Source organism: Pan troglodytes, chromosome 1 (assembly GCF_028858775.2).
Source record: "Pan troglodytes isolate AG18354 chromosome 1, NHGRI_mPanTro3-v2.0_pri, whole genome shotgun sequence".
NCBI lineage: Eukaryota > Metazoa > Chordata > Mammalia > Primates > Hominidae > Pan > Pan troglodytes.
Window position 1 is genome coordinate 195,630,450 of NC_072398.2, and position 23,385 is coordinate 195,653,834.

Genomic DNA, 23,385 nt, shown 5'->3' on the forward strand with positions numbered 1-23,385 from the left:
TTGGGAGGCTGAGGCCAGAGGATTGTTTGAGGCCAGGAGTTCAAGACCAGCCTGGGCAACATAGCAAAAGCCCATCTCTACAAAAAAAAATTTTGTTTTAATCAGCCAGGTGTAGTGGTACACACATGCAGTCCTAGCTACTCAGGAGGCTGAGGAAGGAGGATCACTTGAACTCAAGAGTTTGAGGCTGCAGCAAGCTATAATTGTGCTACTGCACTCCAGCCTGGGTGATGTGACAGGGCAACCCCGTTTCTTTCTTTTTTTTTTTTCTGAGCTTTGCTCAAGTTGCTCTCTTCCATAATGACACCAGAATTACCTTTCCAAAATGTAAATCATTTCACATTACATCCTCCCTTGAGATTCTTCAATAGCTCCCCACTGCTTGAAGTATTCATTCATTCAGTACATATTTATTAGGAAACCACTCTGTGGTAGGTATTGCACTAGGTTCTAGGGATAAAATGATGAAAGAGATAGCTATGACTCTTCCTCCTCACAGAGCTAGAAAAAATAAACAGAAAATTAGAAACAGTATGAGGGTAAATAATGATTTGAGTCCATAATGTCAAAGGGAAGGAGAGAAAAGCTTGTTTCTATCATAAGAACATTTGCTAATAAACGTAGAGGCAATAATATAATTGGAAAAATTGTCTATACTTTCTAAAATAATCAATTGAGACAACAGATAGTAAAACAGATGCTAAAATCTTAGGAGATGTATGCTGAAGAACTTACAGGTGAGCCATCTCAACGTTTCATCATTAGTAGCTGACCACATAGCATGTGCTCTGTAATTTTTCATAAATGAAAAATTAGGCGTTTTATGTAGTCAGAACAATGAGTTCTATAGTGCATGAGAAGTCAATACTAAGAAGTAATATTGTAAGCAACTTTCCATATCACTACATTTACTTATTTATTTAGTTAGTTGGTTCATTTTTTGAGACAGGATCTGGCTCTGTCACCCAGGCTGGCGTGCAGTGGCATGATCTCAGCTTATTACAACCTCCGCCTCCAGGACTCAAGCAATCCTCCTACCTCAGCCTCTCAAGTGGCTGAGATTACAGGCGCATGCCGCCACATCTGGCTAATCTTTGTATTTTTTGTAGAGACCCAGTTTGGTCTTGAACTCCTGAGCTCAAGCAATCCGCCCACCTCAGCCTGCCAAACTGCTGGGATTACAGGCATGAGCCACTGCACCCAGCCCCTTATCATTACATTTAAATCCAGGATATAGTATTTGAAGAAAAGGGTAGTCATATGGAAAAATGAGATCCCTAACTCACATCAAAAAATTTTACAGATGTATCTAAGTTTTAGGCATAAAGAAATAAAACAGTAATATTAAATAAACTATGGAAGAATTATTTTAGTAATATTAAAGAAACTATGGAAGAATTATTTTTGAGTCGCAGAGACAAGCCTTTCTAATAATGACCAAAAAAATCCAGAATAAAAGATCAATTATAAATAAAAATATAACAGATCAAATGTGACTTTAAAAATGGCTAGAGATGAGAAAACACAAACCAAATCAAAAAGATAAAAAGATAAACTGATTTAAAAGGTTTTATTTCATATCACAAAGGGTAATTTCCTTAAAAGATAAAGATAGGACCTATAGTTCAGTAAAGATACAGACAAATAACCAAATACACATATAAAAGCAAAGGGCTCAAACAAATATTTCAGAGAGAGCAAAATACTAAGGTTCAACAAGAGAAATGCAAACTAATAAAATGAGATATCACATTCACACAGCAGGTTGGTAATGACAAAAAGTTTTGATAAAAGTCTTGCAGATGGCTGGGTGCGGTGGCTCACGCCTGTAATCCCAGCACTTTGGGAGGCCAAGGTGGGTGGATCACGAGGTCAGGAGATTGAGACCATCCTGGCTAACACGGTGAAACCCTGTCTCTACTTAAAAAAAAAAAAAAAAAAGAAGCCAGGCGTGGTGACGGGCACCTGTAGTCCCAGCTACTCGGGAGGCTGACGCAGGAGAATGGCATGAACCTGGAAGGTGGAGCTTGCAGTGAGCTGAGATTGCGCCACTGCACTCCAGCCTGGGCGACAGTTAGACTCTGTCTCAAAAATAAAAAATAAATAAAAATAAAAAATAAAGTCTTGCAGCTATATTATAGGCCAAAATTGGGAAACTATGGCCCAAGACTAAAATATATACAAAGAAAAGTTTTTGAAAGAGACCACATGTAGGCTGCAAAGTCCAAAATATTTACCATCTGGCCCTTAACAGAAAAACGTTTGCCAACCCCTGCAGTCAAATACTGCTGGTAGGAATGCAAACTGGTATAAAACTAATAAAGAGCAATTAGGCAATGTTTTTGATACTTTGAATACACAGAACTCTTGACCCAACAATTCAACTTTTTTTTTTTTTTTTTTTAAAGACAAAGTTTCACTCTGTCGCCCAGGCTGGAATGCAGTGGTGCCATCCTGGCTCACTGCAACCTCTGCCTCCCAGGTTCAAGCGATTCTCCTGCCTCAGCCTCCTGAGTAGCTGGGATTACAGGCACCTGCCACCACACCCGGCTAATTTTTGTATTTTTAGTAGAGACAAGGTTTCACCATGTTGGCCAGGCTGGTCTCAAAACTCCTGACCTCAGGTGATCCACCCGCCTTGGCCTCCCAAAGTGCTGGGATTACAGGCGTTTGACACCACGCCCAGCCCAACAATTCAACTTTTACAAATTCATCCTGCAGATATAATCTCACAAGAGAGTGATGAAAAAGAACATTTATAGCAGAAAAAGACTGAAAACAGCATATGTGTTCATCAGTGAGGCTAACTTAATTATAATACATACCTCTAATGGAATATTATATAGCTGTTAAAGAGAATGAGGCAGCTTTATGAATTCCCAAGATCTGTTAAGTGAAAAAAATTTTTTAAATCTTTGAAATGCACTGGAGATTTACAGTTTTCTCAGAGATGCCAATTTCTTTTTTTTTCTTTCTTTCTTTTTTTGAGACAGAATCTTGCTGTCACCCAGACTGGAGTGCAGTGGCATGACCATGGCTCATTGCAGTCTCAGCCTCCTGGGCTCAGGTGATCCTCCCATCTCAGCCTCCCAAATAGCTGAGACCACAGATGTATGTCACCACATCCAGCTAATTTTTTTTAAATTTTTTGTGGAGATGGGAGTTTCACCACATTGCCCAGGCTGGTCTCAAACTCCTGGGCTCAAGCACTCTTCCTGTCTTGGCCTCCCAAAGTTCTGGGACTGCATGAGCCACTGCACCTGGCCTCAGAGATGTCAATTTCTAACAAAGCAACTGATGTGAATTAGCAATTTTGGTACTTACACAATAAATCTGTAGGCTGCATAAAATCTTATGCAACTAAAATGTAAGTACTAGTTACATTACTTAACTGAATCAGAATTCTTCTCATCCTTGTGATCCATATAACCAAATAAAAGAAAGTTTCTGTTTCTCAGAGCTTATAACAAGAGAACAAAACAGAACACTACGATCTCAGCAGCTGAAACACCTGAAAGCACAAATTTCTCATGGAAGATTTCTGGCTTTTAGACACTGTGAGTATGTTTGGCGTATGTGAGGAAAAGCAAGGATGGTATGGCTGGAATTGCATGTATGAGAGGAAGAGTGATTAAAAAATGAGAAAAGAGAAATAAACAGAATGGATCTATTAGGAAATTGCAAGCAACAGGAAAAAACTGCAATGTATGTAAGTGTAAAAGGAAGTCGTTAGAAGACTCTACAGACAAATTAACATAATTTATGTTTTACAAGGATCATACATTCTACATATAGCTTCTGTGTACTATGAAGTGTTCAATGTTATACGGAGCAGAAGAAGAATGGAAGCAGGAAGACCACTTAGGACCACTTAGGAAGCTACAATAACTCAAGGAAAAACTGGTAGTTAAACCCAAGGTAATAATAATGGTGGATGTGAAGAACAGTAGTCAGGTGTGGATATATTTTGAAGGTAGAGGCATTGCCTGATACGTATATGAGATGCTGGGTATGAAAGGAGTCAAGAATAACACAACAGGGTGTCATTTCTTGAGATAGGAACACTAAGGGAGGACCACACTGAAAGAGGGAGAATGAATAATTTGGTTTTGGGATGGTAGATTTTGAAATCCTTCTTAAATCTTCAAATGGAAATATCAAGAAGACAGTTGGATATATTAGCCTGTAGTTAAGAGAAGACTGGCCAAGAAATGAGACATAAATTTGGGACTCATCAATGAAGAGATGGTACTTAAAATTCATGAAACTAGGTAAGATCACCTAGTGAGTTTATTTACTACAGATGGAAGACAGCTGAGAGTCCTGACATACTTCAGTATTTAGAAATCTGGTCAAAATGAAGGAGTCAGAAAAAGACACTAAGAAGGAACAGCTAATAGAGTAGGAGAAAAATGAGGAGACTGGTGTCATAGAAGCTAAAGAAGAAAATAGGAGGGAGTGCCTTAACCATAATGAATGCTGCTGAGATGACTGATAAAATGAAGACTGAGAACTTAACTTCTAACTTGACAACAGCTACATCAGTGGGAAAATGAGTGTACAAGTCAGAGTGGAGTGATCCCAATAGAGATTGAGAGGAGATAACTTGAGAATCCTAGTATAAAATAATTCTTCAGAGGAACTGAAGGAACAGAGATAACTATTCAGAGGCCCTTAATAGAGGTTTTTGTTTTTTGGACTTCGGCTGTGTGTGTGTGTGTGTGTGTGTGTGTGTGTGTGTGTGTGTGCGCGCGCGCGCGCGCGCGCGCGCATGCGCTAATTTTTAAATTATTAGTAGAGACAAGGTCTTGCTCTGTTGCCCAGTCTGGTCTTGAACTCCTGGACTCAAGCGATCCTCCCACCTCAGCCTCCCAAAATGCTGGAATTATAGGTGCAAGTCACTGTACCCAGCCTATTTACTTGTGGTTTTTTATAAGAATTTTTTTTAAGATTGAGAATATTACAGCTTTGTAGTATGCTTACAAGAAAGCTCTAATAAAGAGCAGTGAGTTCAGGAGGAAAATCTTTGTGTAATAGAGACTGTGATCAGTAAAATGCAAACAGACTTAGATTTTGCACAAGGAGAATAAAGTTATTTTAAGTAATTTAAGAACAATATTTGTTTTATAATGAAAGCAAATTTCATACTTCGAGGTAAAGTCAACCGCCATTCTTTGTCCCTCTTAGTCACTGCTTTAGCAGTATACTGATAATTCTATGCTATATCCAAGAATCATTTCAAGGTATAACCACCAACTAAGGAATTCAACTATCATATAAATAAATATTGTGAAATATTCTAACATATTCCTCCTGCACATTTTTGTTTTTTGTTTCTTTGGTTTTTGTTTTTTGTTGTTGTTGTTGCTATCCATCAGTTTATTGTCTTTATCTGAAAAATCCTCATAGAAAATTGTTTGGTTTAGCTCTCAGCAGCCTGCTCCTGAGCTCTGAGGGAGTTTGCCTTCTTTTGAGTTACCCGATCTTTCTTCTGAGCAAGGGATATTTTGGGATGGTTCCACCTCTTCTTTTTTGTTTCTTGGGCTTCTTTTCATAGACTGGATTCTCTCGTATAGCAGCATGAGCTTTCTTATACATCTCCTCCATCATGTCTGGAGTTACGCTGTTCTTTATGTATTGAGAGAACTGTTTCTTGTAAGCATCTTCATCTTCTTTCATTAAGTAGTGCATGTAATCTGCAACTTTCTGGCCCATGATGTGCTTCCGGTGTACTTCTGCATTAAATTCCTTGCTTTCAGAATCATAACCAGGGAATCGTTTGGTACTGTGAGGGACAGACAAGCCTCCATCCACAGCGCCCTTCAGGGTACCCAAAACTTTATTGCCAGTGGTAGTTCTGGCAAGGTCTGCTTCCAAATAGCAGGTAAAGGCACGTGGCTGACCATGATTGCCTTCCACATTGTATTCACCACCAGTCACCTCCACTTGGCATTCACAGATCTTGTCCATGCCAAACCTATTGAGAAGGCTGCAGGCCAGCAGCAGGCCAGTACAATGCGCTGCAGCATAATTTGTCAGGCCAACCTTCAAACCATATTTTGGCAGTTCATATGCATATGCTGCGCAGACTATCATATCCCCCTCTATAAGGGCATAAGCAATCTGACAAATGATATCTCTGTTTGTTACACGAATTATCATCCTGTATTTGTGTGTTTTGTATTTATTTTTATCCTGTATCACCAAGCGTTTCCAAGCATAGTAATCAGTTTTACCCTCTCGTCATCTTCTAAATTTCACTTGGTATCTCTTAAAGCAGGCCTTATTCTTAACAACTTTAACAAACCCCATCCTGCAGAAGAGAGATCTTTGTCTGCAGCTGGACAGAGACCTACAGGCCCAGCAGTGCTGGGAGTGGGAAGGGCACATTTTTGTTTTTAATCAAAGCATAATTTTCAGAAATAAACTAGTATTAATAGTAATTTCGGCCAGGTGTGGTGGCTCACGCCTGTAATCTCAGCATCTTGGGAGGGTGGGGTGGGCGGATTACCTGAGGTCAGGAGTTCGAGACCAGCCTAGCCAACATGGCAAAACCCCACTTACTAAAAATAGAAAAATTAGCTGGGCGTGGTGGCACATGCCTTTAATCCCAGCTACTAGGGAGGCTGAGGTAGGAGAATCACTTGAACCTGGGAGGTAGAGGTTGCAGTGAGCCGAGATTGTGCCATTGCACTCCAGCCTGGGCAACAGAGCAAGACTCCGTCTCAAAAAAAAAAAAGTAATTTCAACTTTAGAAATCATGGTTCTCTAACAATTCCCTGAGATTGCTACTTTTTTTTTTTTTTTTTTTTCAAGATGGAGTCAGGAAGATCACTTGAGCCCAGGAGTTTCAGATCAGCTTGGGCAACACAGCAAGACCTCGTCTCTACAAATAAAATTAAAAAACAAGCCAGGCATGGTGGCACACACCTGTAGTCCCAGCTACTCAAGAGGCTGAGGCAGGAGGATCACTTGAGCCTAGGAGTTGAAGGCTGCAGTGAGTTATGACTGTGCCACTGAACCCAGCCTGGGTGACAGAGAGAGACTCTGTCTTTAAAATATATATATATATATATAAAATGAAAAACAAACAAAAATTAAATTATATAAATTAAAAAATGAAGAACAAAAACAAGGTGATTGTGATTTGTTTTAAATAAAAGCTTAAGTTAGCACTTTGTTTTGTCACAGAAACTTTTTTTTTTTTTTTTAAAGACAGAGTCTGGCTCTGTCTCCCAGGCTGGAGTGCAGTGGTATGATCTCAGCTCACTGCAACTTCCACTGCCCGGGTTCAAGCAATTCTCCTGCCTCAGCCTCCCAAGCAGCTGGGATTACAGGTGCCCACCACCACGCCTGGCTGGTTTTTTTGTATTTTTAGTAGAGACGAGGTTTCACCATGTTGGCCAGGCTGGTTTCGAACTCCTGACCTTAAGTGACCCACCTGCCTCAGCCTCCCAAAGTGCTAGGATTACAGGCATGAGCCACCGCGCTCGGCCGCTGTCACATAAACATTTCTAAGAGATGATCTGACTATTACTGCTATTCAATAAAATATAATTTCCTAAATAATAAAAACCCTTTATAAGATCACAATGTAATTCAACAGTCAAAGCCAAAAATCATTAAAAATGAAACACAATTGCCTTAAACATTTATTTTTACTTGAGACATACAAAAGCACATTTACCAATCATTTAATATCAGCCAAGATTTTGATAATGGCTATACTAATATGTCTTTCTTAACTAAACCACAGGCCGGACACCAGAGCTCACGCCTGTAATCCCAGCACTTAGGGAGGCTGAAGCAGGCAGATCACTTGAGGTCAGGAGTTCGAGATAAGCCTGGCCAACAGGGCAAAACCCCATCTCTACTAAAAATACAAAAATTTGCCAGGTGCATGCCTGTAATCCCAGCCACTCAGGAAGCTGAGGCACGAGAATCGCTTGAACCCAGGAGGTGGAGGTTGCAGTGAGCTAAGATCACACCACTGAACTCCAGCCCAGGTGACAGAGGGAGACTCCATCTCAAAAAAAATGAAATAAAAATAAATAAATCACAACCATATAGGCCATCTTCATGATTGCAATCTGAGTTTCTTTAAAATGGAGGGAGAAAGTAAAGACACTTGCACATCCATGTTTTTACTGACTTGCTTAGTTTTTCTAAAGCACTCAAATTTTCACAGAAACAAGTTTACTTTTCAAAGTAACATTTCACTAGTGTAAAAAAATGTACATGTTAACTTATATAATTACAATGGCAAGTATTAATAAAGTTTGGGAACAAACACAATAAATCTTGGTAAGCATGCTGAACTGTGTGGCTGTGTGGCTCCTCAACAGCCACTCTAGTTTTCTCCTTTAGAGACAGACCGTGATTCTTATCAGAGCACATTTACAATAGAAAAATGGTTAATTCTTATGTATGATCCTAAACTGAAAAAGAATCATAGTTATCAATATGGCAATAGCCAAAAGAAAACTCTGCATGAGAACGAGATAATAACTACAATGTAATAATTTAGTCTTCTTTCAAGTTGCAGGGATGGGCACATTAAGGAACCAGTATTTTTTTAATGGGCTAGAACAGAAAGCGAAGTGTATCATATAGAATGACAATAAGTAACGCTACAAGAAATGTTTGTGTACACACAGAAATACACATGTATATGTCTCAATGTAAAATATATTTCTAACAGTGTTTCAAAATTTTTTTTAAAGTTTGAAACCAGTGGAATATTTAGATCAATCTGATTTTATAGCTTACCAAAAGGTGATAAATATTTACACTTGATACATTTCTGATAGAAATGAGTTTGATTTTTACCAATTTTAATAGTTAACTTACGCACTAAGGCTTTAAAAATTATGACTTTGAAGTACAGTATAAACCATTTTATAAAACAAATCATTGTTTTTCAATATGAGAACAAGTACAACAGACTTTACTTTTTAGAATGATCCCTGTTATTTCTAGTGTTCTGGCAACAATGATCAAGAAGATTAGAGGTAAACTGATAAAACATTCAGCAATTACCTAAAAACTGTCAAAAGTCTATTAAAACTGAAGCACATCACTGTAATAAACTATCATCTCACTGAGTAAAATTTTCATATCTTATTACATGTCAGTATTTCAAAGAGCATATTACTTTTTTAAGCAGAATAACATAATAAGCAAAATAATAAATACAAAAGTCATTTTTGCCAATAATTGCAGAAGCACAATACCACAGAGATATGGGGAGACGGTACCAATGACCCAACTATACCCCAATCTTTAGGCCCATAAGCATTCCTACTATTCTTCCTTCTAATTCCAAAATTTCTGTAACATAGTTCTGTTACTTATAAAACAAAAATCTGTATTTTCATCTTCTCTCTTCACTTGTCACAGCAGATTTAGCTGATATCCCTTTCCATTCAGATAAACAAGAATCTGTTCAAGCCCCAAACCTAATTTTTAACGCTACCCCTTATAATCCAGGGAAAAAAAAGAAAGCAATGTTAAAATAATCCTTTATTAAGGGCTTTATAACTGTAGAGACAGAGTAACTTGTACTTTTTTTCCCTCAATGGCATCAGTAAATTTATAACAACTTCATTTTTTTACTCTCATAAGTTCATTAACAGAATAAACCACTTTTACTAGAGCTCATACTATCTGCAAAAATGGTCAATGGAGATTTTTTTGAAAATAAAAATAGAAGGCTGGGTGCAGTGGCTCACGCCTGTAATCTCAGCACTTTGGGAGGCCGAGGCCGGTGGATCACCTGAGGTCAGGAGTTCGAGACCAGCTTGGCCAACATGGTGAAACCCTGTCTCTACTAAAAATACAAGTAATTAGCCAGGTGTGGTGGCGTGCGCCTGTAATCCCAGCTACTCGGGAGGCTGAGGCAGGAGAACTGCCTGAACCCGGGAGGTAGAGGTTGCAGTGAGCCAAGACAGTGCCATTGCACTCCAGCCTGGGTGACAAGAGCCAAAACTCCATCTCAAAATAAATACATATATATAGAAGAAGTCCTACTTAAACAATTTTATCCAGGGCCTATTTCTGGATGGCTCTAAGCTAAGAATGATTTTACATTTTTAAAAGGTTGTAAAAAGAAGAATAGGGACAATGCAAAAAGTCGTATTTGTTGACCACAGCCAAGAAAGCTTAAATATTTACTGTTTGGCCCTCTAGGAAAAAGGTTTGCTAACACTACATCTATAGAAATGTTGCTATGTGTAGTTCACACAGTACAACTGGCATTATGGTAGAGAAATAATATTGAGTTAAATAGGCTTAGAAAGCTACTTAGGGAAATTATCTATAGAACTATTTCTTTCTCTTTTTTTTTCCTTTTTTTTTTTTTTTTGAGATGGAGTCTCGCTTTGTGACCCAGGCTGGAGTACAGTGGCATGATCTTGGCTCACTACAACCTCCGCCTCCTAGGTTCAAGTGATTCTCCTGCCTCAGCTCCCTCAGTAGCTGGGATTACAGGCGTACGCCATCACTCCCAGCTAATTTTTGTGTTTGTAGTACAGGCAGGGTTTCACCATATTGGCCAAGCTGGTCTCGAACTCCTGACCTCAGGTGATCTACCCGCCTCAGCCTCCCAAAGTGCTGGGATTACAGGTGTGAGCCACAACATCTCACCTCTATAGAACTATTTCTGAGTTAAGTTCAAAATCATACAGAAATTGTAAGTTAGGCACTAGTTAAAATATTGATCATAAAACATTCCACTTCCAGCCACCATGGTGCAGTACTGGTTCCAAAATAACCCTCCTGCATAGCAGCCTCATCCACAATAGCTAAAAGGTAGAAGAAACCCAAGTGTCCAACTATAGATAAACAGATAAAATGTGGTATATACATACAATGGAATAGTATTCAGCCTTAAAAAGAAAGCAATTCTGACACATACTACAAAATGGATGAACTTTGCAGACATTATGCTAAGTAAAATCAGTCCAAATAAAGATAAACACTGCATGATTCCACTCACATAACATACAGAATAACTGAATTCATAAAGACAAAGTAGAAGGGTGACTGCCACAGGCTGAAAGAAGAGAGAAATTTCGAGTTGGGAAATTGGGTGTACAGTTTCAGTTTCGCAAAATTAAAAGCATTCTACAGACTGATTGCACAACAATGTAAACAGTTAATGCTACTGAACTGTACACTTAAAAATGGTGAAGATGGTAAATTTCATTTTATGTATATTTTACTACAATTAAAGTTTTAAAAGATATTTTTAAAGAAGTAATATGGGGAGGCTGGGTACAGTGGCTCATGGTTGTAATCCCAGCACTTTGGGAGGCCAAGGCAGGCGGACTGATTGAGCCTAGGAATTCAAGGCCAGCCTGGGCAGCATGGTGAAACCCCATCTCTACAAAACATAGAAAAATTAGCCGGTGAAGTGGCATGCACCAGTAATCCTCAGGAAGCTGAGGCCGGAGAATTGCTTGAGCCCGGGAGACGGAGATGGCAGTGAGTCGAGATCGCACCATTGCCCTCTAGAGCCTGGGCAACAGGAGTAAAACCCTGTCTTTAAAAAAAAAAGTAATACGGGGAGTGGTGGAGGATACACATTACCAATATCAGGAATGAAATAAGGGACTACAGATTTTATAGAAATTAAAAATAAACTAAGAAAATATTATAAACAACTGGAGGTCCATACAGTTTAAAATATTATTAACTTGATGGCAATACATAAGAATGATTAACAACTTTACAAAAATAAATGGCAGTTTAGCTTTGTGATATGCAATACAGTAGCCACTTGACACTTGTGACTATTTAAACTTAATTCTAATTAAATTACACTTGATCTTAGCCAAGAGGCCCAGAAGCAATAAATTTAGTCAAACTAAAACTTCAGTTCTGCACCCATCACATTTCAAGTGCTCAACAGTCACAGGTGCCAGTGGCTACCATACTTTAACTGTGTACAAGAACATTTCCATGATGATGCAGATTCTGACTGTGCAGATAGAGAAATAGCTCAAAAGGTGAAAATTACCAAAACTGACATGGAAGAAATAGAAAATCTGAATAGCCCCAGGCCCAGATGTCTCCACTAGTGAATTGAGTAAATAAAACACTTAAGAAATAATAACCCATCTTATATGAACTCTTTAAGCAAATATGAGAAAGGAACATTTCCTAATTTTATATGGCCAATATTGCCCTGGGACCAAAACCAGGAAAACACATTACATGAAAAATACATGCCAGTATCTTTCACAAACATAGCTGCTTAAAATATTAGCATAAATACTTAAAATATTGGCAAATTGAATATAGAAACATATAAAACAAATAATATATCATAGGTAAGATTTATCCCATAAATACAAAGTGAGTTTAATATTTTAAAATTCATCTTCATATTAACACATTAAAGGAAAAAATAACATGGTCATCTAAGCAGAGAAAAAGCAACTGACAAAATTTAATACTCATTCATGAAAATATCTTTCAGTAAACTAAAAAGAGAAAAGAAGGTCTTTGATCTGAGAGAGGGCATCTATAAAAAAAAAATCAACATCTCATGACCTACTTAACAGTTTAAGACTGAATACTTTCCCCCTAAGTTGAAAAAAACAGTTAAAAATCTCTCCTCTCACCACTTCTACTCAATACTGTAATAAAGATCCTAGCGGCTGGGCGCAGGGGCTTACACCTGTAATCCCAGCACTTAGGGAGGTCGAGGCAGGTGGATCACTTGAGGCCAGGAGTTCAAGATCAGCCTGGCCAACATGGAGAAACCCCATCTCTACTAAAAATATAAAAATCAGTCAGGCATGGTGGCACACGCCTGTAATTCCAGCTACTCAGGAGGCTGAGGCACGAGAATCGCTTGAACCCAGGAGGTAGAGGTTGCAGTGAGCCCAGATAGCGCCACTGCACTCCAGCCTGGGCAACAGAGCAAGAATGTCTCAAAAAAAAAAGGAAAAAAGAAATATTCCACGCTTATGAAAAGACTATATATACTTAAGGTGTTAATTTTCCCCCAAATTAATCTAGAGATTTAATGTAACTCCAAAGTCTCTGTGGATTATTCTAGAAATTTACACATTGACTCTAAAATGTATGTGTAACTACAAGAGACATGAAAAGCCAAAACAATTTTTCTTTTTTTTTTTTGAGACAGAGTCTCGCTCTGTCGCCCAGGCTGGAGTGCAGTGGCGTGATCTCAGCTCACTGCAACCTCCGCCTCCCGGGTGCAAGCAATTGTCTGCCTCAGCCTCCCAAGTAGCTGGGATTACAGGTGCCCGTCACCGTGCAAAGCTAATTTTTGTATTTTTAGTAGAGACGGGGTTTCACCATGCTGGCCAGGCTGGTCTTGAACTCCTGACTTTGTGATCCACCCGCCTTGGCCTCCCAAAATGCTGGGATTACAGGCGTGAGCCACCGCGCCTGGCCATGCCAAAACAATTAAAAAAAAAAAAAAAACAGAACTGGATGACTTATACTAATATTTAAAGTCTGAAATTATTTCAAAGTGAAAAGTTCAAGTTCAAATGCTTTTAAAATATAATAAATTTTATTATCTAGAAGTTATAACTCAACAAAATACATTTAATTTTTTAAAAACTTCATTTATAATTGCCTAATTTGAAATATCTATGGATATAACAAAATAGGTGCAAGATCTACACTTGGAAAACAACAAAACATTGTTAAGTAAAATTAAAGAAGACCTAAATAAACTAAAAGACACATCATGCTCATGAACTGAAAGATTTATTACTATTTAGATGTCAATTCTCCCTAAACTGATCTACAGACCCAAGACAACCCCAATAGCAACTCCAGTAAGCTTTTTGGTAGAAACTGACAATCTGCTTCTAAAATGTATATGGAAATGTAGAAGATCTAAGGTAGCAAAACAACTTTGAAAAATAATGACTTAGAACATCTGATTATTTATTTATTTACTTATTTATATATTTATTTTTGAGACGGAGTCTCACTCTGTCACCCAGGCTGGAGTGCAGTGGCGCAATCTCGATTCACTGCAACCTCCGCCTCCTGGGTTCAAGTGATTCTCCGGCCTCAGTCTCCCAGGTAGTTGGGACTACAGGTGCGTGCCACCACACCCGGCTAATTTTTTTGTATTTTTAGTAGAGACGGGGTTTCACTGTATTAGCCAGGATGGTCTTGATCTCCCGACCTTGTGATCTGCCCGCCTCGGCTTCCCAAAGTGCTGGGATTACAGGCATGTGCCACCACGCTCGGCCTATTTATTTTTTTTGAAACGGAGTTTTGCTCTTGTTGCCCAGGCTGGAGTGCAATGGCCTGGTCTCGACTCACTGCAACCTCCGCCTCCTGGGTTCAAGCTATTCTCCTGTCTCAGCCTCCCAAATAGCTGGGATTTCAGGTGTCTGCCACCACGCCTGGCTAATTTTTGTATTTTTAGTAGAGATGGGGTTTCACCATGTTGGCCAGGCTGGTCTCAAACTCCTGACCTCAGGCAATCCGCCCGCCTTGGCCTCCCAAAGTGCTGGGATTACAGGTGTCAGCCACTGTGCCCAGCCAAACTTCTGATTTAATAAAGCTAAATTAACCAAGACAGTGTGATATTGGCCTAAGGATAAACATACGGATTTGTGGAATAGAAAAGTCCAAAAATAGACTCAAAAACATTGGTCAAATGACTTCCCACAAAAGTGCCAAGGTAAATCAATCCAAAAAAAAAAAATCTTCAATAAATGTTACTGATACAACTGGACATCCATATACAAAAAGATTTATTTTACACTACATACAGAAACTTGAAATGGATCATCAACTTAAGCATAAAAGCTAAGCCTAAACTATAAGGTTTCTAGAAAAAAAGCAAGTACAAATTTTCATGATCTTATGATGGATTTCTTAGAACACAGCATAGACCATAAAAATATAATAAAATTGGGCTTCATCAATATTAAAAATTTGTGCTTTTCAAAGGACACCAACAATACGACAAAAGGCAATCCAAAGAACAGATGAATGCATAGATGGATGGATGGATGGATATGGAGAGAGAAATACAGATGTAGACTGATGGAGACAGACACAGAGATAGCCCCATCTGTTTCTATCAGTCTATCTATTGAGACTTGTATCCAAACTAGTATACATAAAGAATCCTGGGCCAGGCTCAGGATTCTCATGCCTGTAGTCCCAGTGATTTGGGAGGCTGAGGCAGGCAGGTCGCTTGAGGCCTGGAGTTTGCTACCAGCCTGGGCAGCATGGTGATACCCCATCTCTACGAAAGAGTACAAAAAGAAAAAAAAAGGAGCTGGGCATGGTGGCATGTGCCTATGGTCCCAGCTACTTAGGAGGCTGAGGTGGGAGGATCACCTGAGCCCAGAAAATTGAGGTTGCAGTGAGCCATGATCACACCACTGCACTCCATCCTGGGCAACTGACTGAGACCCTGTCTCAACAACAACAACAACAACAAAAAGGATCCTTACAACTTCATAAAAAGAAGACAAACAAATTTTAAGATGGACAAAAATTCAAACACACACTTCACAAAACAACATTTAGGAAAGGCCAATAAGTACTCTGAAAAATGCTCAACACCATTGCTTACCAGGGAAATGCATTGAGATGCTACTTTCCATCCCCCACAAAACGCTTACAGTTCAAAAGACAGGGACAACTTAAATGAAATGGAGGCCAAGAGCAGTGTAATCCCAGAACTTTGGGAGGCCAAGGCAGGAGGATTGCTTGAACCCAGGAGTTCGAGACCAGCCTAGGCAACAGAGAAAGACCTTCTCTCTACAAAAAATAAAAATAAAAAAAATTGCCAGGAATGGTGGCACATGCCTGTGGTCCCAGCTACAGGGGAGGGTGAGGTGGGAGGCTCACTTAAGCATGAGAGGTGGGGGCTGCGGTGAGCTGAGGTCGCGCCACTGCACTCCTGAAACAGAGCGAGACCCTGTCTAAAAATAACAACAACAAAAATGAAATGAACAAATGCCTTGAAAAATACAACCTACCAAAAACAGACACAAGATGAAACATAAAATTCTTTAAATGCTGTATCTATTAAAGAAAGTGAATTCAGAATTTTAAACCATCACACCAAGAAATATCTAGGTCCAGATGATTTCAGTGATTAATTGTATAAAAATTTAATGAAGCTATAACTCTAATCTTAACACAAACTCTGTCAGGAAAATATTAGCAAACTGAATCTAGCAATATATAAATACGAATATTATTCAGCCATTCCTCAAGGTAGAATGGGAATATATATTTTTTAATGTAATAAAGCCTAAGCCTATTTGACAGAAACCAACTACAATCAGCCCCCAATGACAAAATACTACAAATTAACTACTTTACTTAGAATCAAGAATTAGTCAAAAGTCACTACTACTTTAATATTTAATGAAGTCCTATAAATTTTAGCAAAACACCAAAATTATATAATGTGAAGAAGCTGGAAAAAAGGAATAAAATAGTTTTAGATGATATGGCTTTATGAATGCATAACTACAGACTCAAATTTATTTTAAAAGCCTACTAGATTTAACAAGGGAATTAAGTAACACCCTGACTATTCTTGCAATAAGAATCTAGAAATGAAAAAAGTTTTTCAATATAAAAAATAAAAATTTTTACATTTGTCAAAGTACTAAAGAACAACTCATACAAGAAAAAGCACAATAAATATTACTTGAAAATAAAATGTTAGTGAATGGCATAAAATAAGATCTGTAGGCTAAGATTTGGGCTTATTGTTCTTATTGTATGTAAGAACAAATACATAATAAAAATATTGATTCTGCCCAAAAGTAATATATGTACATGTATGCATTTTCAATTAGAAGTCCAACAAAATATTTTTGGAAAGTATATAAAATCATGTTAAAATTTAGTGGCTTAATGGAAAGCAAAAATTACAAAAAATAAAACTGAGACAGTGGCTTGACCCAGCAGATAAATGTCTATACCACAAAGCCAATAAATACACAGTAATTTAAAAATACTCCTTCAAATAAATATACAAATAATAAAAATCAATATGGCATCAATATAAAAATAAATATATTAATAGAATGTAATAGAAATTCCAAAAATAGATCCCAATATACATAGAACTTTAAATATACCTCAGTGGTGCTAATTCAGTTCAGTGATAAAAAGATTATGGTGGCACAATAGGCTACTCATCTAAGGAATAAAAGTGGACCCCAACCTTGCCCTACATCCAATTAAATAAAACTTAAATGCTAAAATATAAAATAAAGAGCTTGCATGATAATCCTTTATAGCAGGGGTACCCAAACTCCAGGCCACAGACCAGTACCAGTCCATGGCCTGTTAGGAACTGGGCCTCACAGCAGGAGGTCAGCATCCCACAAGCAAGCAAAGCTTCATCTGTATTTACAGCCACTCCCCATCGCTTGAATTACCGCCTGAGCTGTGCCTCCTGTCAGATCAGCAGCAGCATTAAATTCTCATAGGAGAGCAGCATTAAATTCTCATAGGAGCGCAAACCCTATTGTGAACTATGCATGTGAGGGATCTAGGTTGCCTGCCCATTATGAGAATCTAATGTCTGATGATCTGTCACTTATCTCCCATCACTCCCAGATAGGACCATCTAGTTGCAGGAAAACAAGACCAGGGTTCCCACTGATTCTACATTATAATGTGCTGTATAATTATTTTCATTATATATCACAATCTAATAATAATAGAAATAAAGTGCACAATAAATGTAATGTGCTTGAATCATCCCAAAACCATCCTGCCTCTCCCCCTGACGCCTGGGTCCATGGAAAAGCTATCTTCCACAAAACTGGTCCCTGGTGCCAAAACAGGTTGGGGACTGCTACTTTACAGAGTAAATTATAAAACTGTATTCAAAGACATTGAAGATTTAAACAAATACAAAGACATACCAAGTTCATGGATAGAAAGACACAATGCCACTTCTCTCTCAGTTGATCTACACATTCATGATAATTCAATAAAATTCCCAAAAAATTTTTGTTATTTGATTTTGTTCTGTCAGAAACTTCCCAAGATATTTCTAATGTAAACAGGGGCAAGAATAGGCAAAACATTCCTGAAGAAAAATTTTCAGGGACGTGTCCCATCAGATTATTAAGAATTATTACACAGCTCATTCATTAGAACACCTTGGTACTGTCACAGGAATAAACAAACAAACAGTCCAAGAAAACATTAACTGAGAATGTGGGGAAATGCCTACAGATGTAGTTATAGAGTAACTTTGCAGCTTACTGGAGAAAGGAGGTAGTATTTGATAGATGCTGGTGAGTAAGGTAATTTATTAGCCTTATAATAGTAAATAAAATTAGTTCCCTACTCCACACCATATAAAAAATTAGTGTAGGGTAATTCAAAAGCTACATGTGAAAGGCAAAATCAATAAAGATTTTAGGAAATAATATACAGTCATCCCTCCATATCCATGGGGCACTAGTTCTAAGACACCCCTCCCAACCATGCTCAAAACCCACAGATGCTCAAGTCTCTTATATAAAATGGAATAGTATTTGCACATAATCTATACACATCCTCCCATATACTTTAATTCATCTCTAGGTTACTTATAGAACTTAGTATTATGGGCTCATGCCTGTAATCCCAGCACTTTGGGAGGCCGAGGCAGGTGGATCACCTGAGGTCAGGAGTTTTGAGACCATCCTGGCCAGTGTGGTGAAACCCCATCTCTACTGAAAATACAAAAATCAACTGGGTGTGGTGGCAGGTGCCTATAATCCCAGCTACTCAGGAGGCTGAGGCAGGAGAACTGCTTGAACCCAGGAGGCGGAGGTAGCAGTGAGCAAAGATCGCGCCACTGCACTCCAGCTTGGGTGACAAGAGTGAAACGCCATCTTAAAAAAAAAAAGAATATAATGTTAATGCTATGTAAATAGTTGTTATATTGTATTGTTTAGGGAATAATGACAAGAAAAAGAAGCCTTTATATGTTCAGAACAAATGCAATCATCAATATTTTTTTCCAAATATTTTTGATCCATGATTGGTTGAATCTGCAGATGCAGAACCCATGGATACAGAGGGCAAACTGTAATTGCTCTTCCTGATCTCAGCCCAGGAAATTTTTCCTAAATAAAATGGGGGTTAAAATATAAACCATAAAGGAAAAGACTGATAAATTTATTATCGTTCAACTACATTAAAATCAATTAACTTCTGCATATGCAAAGATTTTATGAAGACATAAGAGATGAATGAGAAGTTTATTCGCACCATCTATAACTGGTAAGTTTATTGTTCAGAACATTTAGAGAATGCCTACAATTCAATAAGAAAAAAACTAATAGCAAGTGGGTAATAGATTTAATGTAACAGGCATTTCACAAAAAAAATTAAAAATACCCAATAAACGTGAAAAAATGTTCAACTAATCATTAACAAGGAAATGCAAATTAAAGACAAAATGAAGTTCATGTTATGTCCCCCTTACTGACAAAGATTAAAAGTCTAATAAATCCAGTGTTGGCCAGATGTGAGGTGACCACAACTTTAATTAACCAGTAACAGAAATGTAAATGGATAAAACTAGTCTTTCCTTGGTATTACTGGGGCTTTGGTTCCAGGACATTCCCCTACCCCACAGATACCAAAACCTGAGCATATTCAAGGCCTACAGCTGGCATGAGACTGCTGATATGAAAAAAAGTCAGCCCTCTGTATAAGCGGGTTTCACATCCCTCACATACTGCATTTTCTATCCATGCTTGGTTGCAGGATCCACTGATACAGAGGGCCAACTGTATTTACTAAATAAAATCCAAAATCCATGCATAAGTGGACCCGTACAGTTCAAGCCCATGTTGTTCAAGGATCAACTGCACAAAAGAAACTAAGTTTTGCGTTTCTAGCAAAGTTGAGAATGTACACCCGCCTAGGCCTGAGCAATCACCTCCTCAAATATACCCTACAGCAGGGGTAGGTAAACTATGCCTGCATGTCAAATCCAAGAGACCTACCTTCTGTTTCTGTATAGCCCAAGAGCTAAGAATGATTTTCACATGTTTTAATAGTTTAAAAAACAATCAAAAGAACATTCCCTGACACATGAAAAATTACATTAAATTCAAATTTCAGAGTCCCTAAAGTTTTGTCAGAAACACAATAATCCATTTATGTACTATCTATATTGTTTTTATTTTATTTTATTTTTGAGATGGAGTCTCGCTCTGTCACCCAGGCTGGAGTGCAGTTGTGCAATCCTGGCTCACTGCAACCTCCACCTCCTGGGTTCAAAGGATTCTCCTGCCTCAGCCTCCCAAGTAGCTGGGATTGCAGGTGCCTGCCACCACGCCCAGCTGATTTCTGTATTTTTAGTAGAGATGGGGTTTCGCCACGTTAGCCAGGCTGGTCTCCTGACCTCAGGTGATCCACCCGCCTCAGCCTCCCAAAGTGCTGGGATTACAGGTGTGAGCCACCATACCCGGCCTTATCTGTATTGTTTTTATGCTACAAAGGCAGAGCTGAACTGCTGCAACAGAGACAGTATGACCTACAAAGTCTAAAATGTTTACTATCTGGCCCTTTAGAGAAAAAGTTTGCCGATCTCTGCCCTAGAGACCTACCATAAGAAACACATCTTATACTGAATTGCATACATATTAATTTCTTATATGTTATCAAGAAACAATGCAAGAATAATCATAAAGGATAAATTTGCAATAGAAAAACTAGAAACATCAAGAAATCTATAGACAACACGATGGATTTACTATATACATATATATATGAGTTGGAGTCTTGCTCTGTTGCTCAGGCTAGAATGCAGTGGTGCAATCTTGGCTCACTGTAACCTCCATCTCCCAGGTTCAAGCGATTCCCCTGCCTCAGTTTCCCAAGTAGCTGGGACTACAGGTGTGCAACATCACATCCAGCTAATTTTGTATTTTTTTTAGGGGAGATGGAGTTTCACCATGTTGGCCAGGCTGGTCTCGAACTCCTGACCTCAAGTGATCTGCCCATCTCAGCTTCCCGAAGTGCTGGGATTACAGGTGTGAGCCACCGTGCCCGGCCCAGAAAGAGGTTTAATTGACTCATAGTTCAGCATGGCTGGGGAGGCCTCAGTAAACTTACAATTATGACAGAAGGGGAAGCTGGCATGTCTTACATGGTAGCAGGCAAGAGCACGAAGAGCACATGAAAACTACCATTTATAAAACCATGATACCTCATGAGAATTCACTCGCTGTCACAAGAACAACATGGGGGGAACTGCCCCTATAATCCAATCACTTCCCTTTTGTAGAGACATGAGGACTACAGGTCACTCCCTTGAATGTGGGGATTACAATTCGAGATGAGATTTGGGTGGGAACACAGAGCCAAACCATATCATGTATTATATAAACAACTGAATATGATTCAGCCTTAAAAATGAAGGTAATTGGCTGCGCGTGGTGGCTCATGCCTGTAATCCTGGCATTTTGGAAGGCTGGGGTGGGCAGATCACCTGAGGTCAGGAGTTTGAGACCAGCCTGACCAATGTGGTACAGTCCTGTCTCTACTAAAAATACAAAATTATACCAAAAATACAAAATTAGCCAGGGATGGTGGCACACGCCTGTAATCCTAGATACTCGGGAGGCTGAGGCAGGAGAATCGCTTGAACCTGGGAGGTGGAGGTTGCAGTGAGCCAAGATCCCACCACTGCACTGGAGCCTGGGCAACAAGAGTGAAACTCTGTATCAAAAAAAAAAAAAAGGTAATTGTGACTCATGTTACAACATGTGTCAGAATGTTCAACATGGTACCACAAGGTTCAACATGATGAACCTTGAGGATACACTAAAGTATCATTTTTACCTTAAAAATGAATGCAATTCTAACACATGCTACAACATGTATCAGAATGTTCAACATGGTACAAGAAGGTTCAACATGGTTCCACAAGGTACAACATGATGAACCTTGAGGATATGCTAACGTACACACAGTTACTACCATAGTCAAACTCTTAGAAGATAAAACTTCTAAGGTTGCCAGGGGATGAAGAGGGGGTGATGAGGACTTATTGATCAATGGGTACAGAGTTTCAGTTTTGCAGGATGAAAAAGTTCCAGAGATCTGTTGCACAACAATGTGAATATACTTAACACTACTGAACTGCACACTTAAAAATGGCTTAGGTGGTAAATTTTATGGGGTTTTTTTTGTTTTTTTTTTTGAGACGGAATCTCACTCTCTCGCCCAGGCTCACTGCAAGCTCCGCCTCCCAGGTTCACGCCATTCTCCTGTCTCAGCCTCCCGAGTAGCTGGGACTACAGGTGCCTGCCATCACGTCCGGCTAATTTTTTATATTTTTAGTAGAGACAAAGTTTCACCGTGTTAGCCAGGATGGTCTCGATCTCCTGACCTCGTGATCCGCCCACCTTGACCTCCCAAAGTGCTGGGATTACTGCACCCCGCCCAGAATTTTATGTTTTTTCCACAATTTAAAATAGTTATATATTTATATAATGAATTATCATGCATTGGTGACAAACAAATAAACAAGAAACGCATACAACAATGCAGTAAAATCTCAGAAATACACAATGAGGGCCAGGCATGGTGGCTCACACCCGTGATCCCAGCATTTGCGAGGCAGAGGCGGACGGATCAAGAGTCCTGGTCAGGAGTTTGAGATCAGCCTTGCCAGCATGGTGAAACCTCGTCTCTACTAAAAATATAAAAATTAGCTAAGTATGGTGGTGGGTGCCTATAGTCCCAGCTACTCGGGATGCTGAGGCAGGAGAATCACTTGAACCCGGGAAGCAGAGATCGCAGTGAGCCGAGATCGCGTCACTGCACTCCAGCCTGGGTGACACAGCGAGACTCTGTCTGGGAAAAAAAAAAAATGCAATAGGGAATAAAAGCAAGTGGTAACACACAGCATGATTCAAAAACAATACAAAGCTCAAAACCAAGCAAAACTACAAATATTCAATAATTGTGGTAAAGGAAAAGCAAGAAAATAAACACAAAATTCAGGATGATGGCTACCTTTTTGGAGAGGTGGCTACTTGTATGAGACTGGGAAATTGGCATCAAGAGCACGAAAATATACATTTTTAAAAGCTAAGTGGTTAAGGGTTTTCATAAAATATATCTTACATTGTAAGTGTATTTTGTGTTTAATAATTTATAAAAAGTTTTCGAAGTATTCCGAGAAATAACCAAGGAGTGAGAAAAACTTTCTTAAACAAGACTGAAAACCCAGATGTCATAAACGATACCAAAATGTTTAAGTGTCAAAAACATTTATTTAGCTCAAGATGACACAAAAAGGGAGTCAAATGAGGGAAATCAGAACTCCTGCCCCCATCAAAAGAACTTTACATTATGCATTCTCAAAGTTAAAAATCCTGAATG

General features: G+C 38.8%; 1 protein-coding gene and 1 pseudogene across 24 annotated transcripts in view; both read right to left on the bottom strand.

Moving 5' to 3' along the window:
- Positions 1 to 23,385, bottom strand: part of ZMYM4 (zinc finger MYM-type containing 4) — a 154,049-nt gene that overhangs the window by 64,073 nt on the left and 66,591 nt on the right. For 4 of the 24 annotated variants that reach the window (XM_063782875.1, XM_063782872.1, XM_063782878.1 and 1 more), the window contains one exon: positions 317 to 501. The exons of the other annotated variants lie outside the window; for them this stretch is intronic. The gene's annotated coding sequence lies outside the window, so the exon portion shown is untranslated. The remainder of the gene's footprint in view (positions 1 to 316; positions 502 to 23,385) is intronic. 24 annotated transcript variants of the gene reach the window in all.
- Positions 5,382 to 6,386, bottom strand: LOC101057861 (large ribosomal subunit protein uL18-like; annotated as a pseudogene).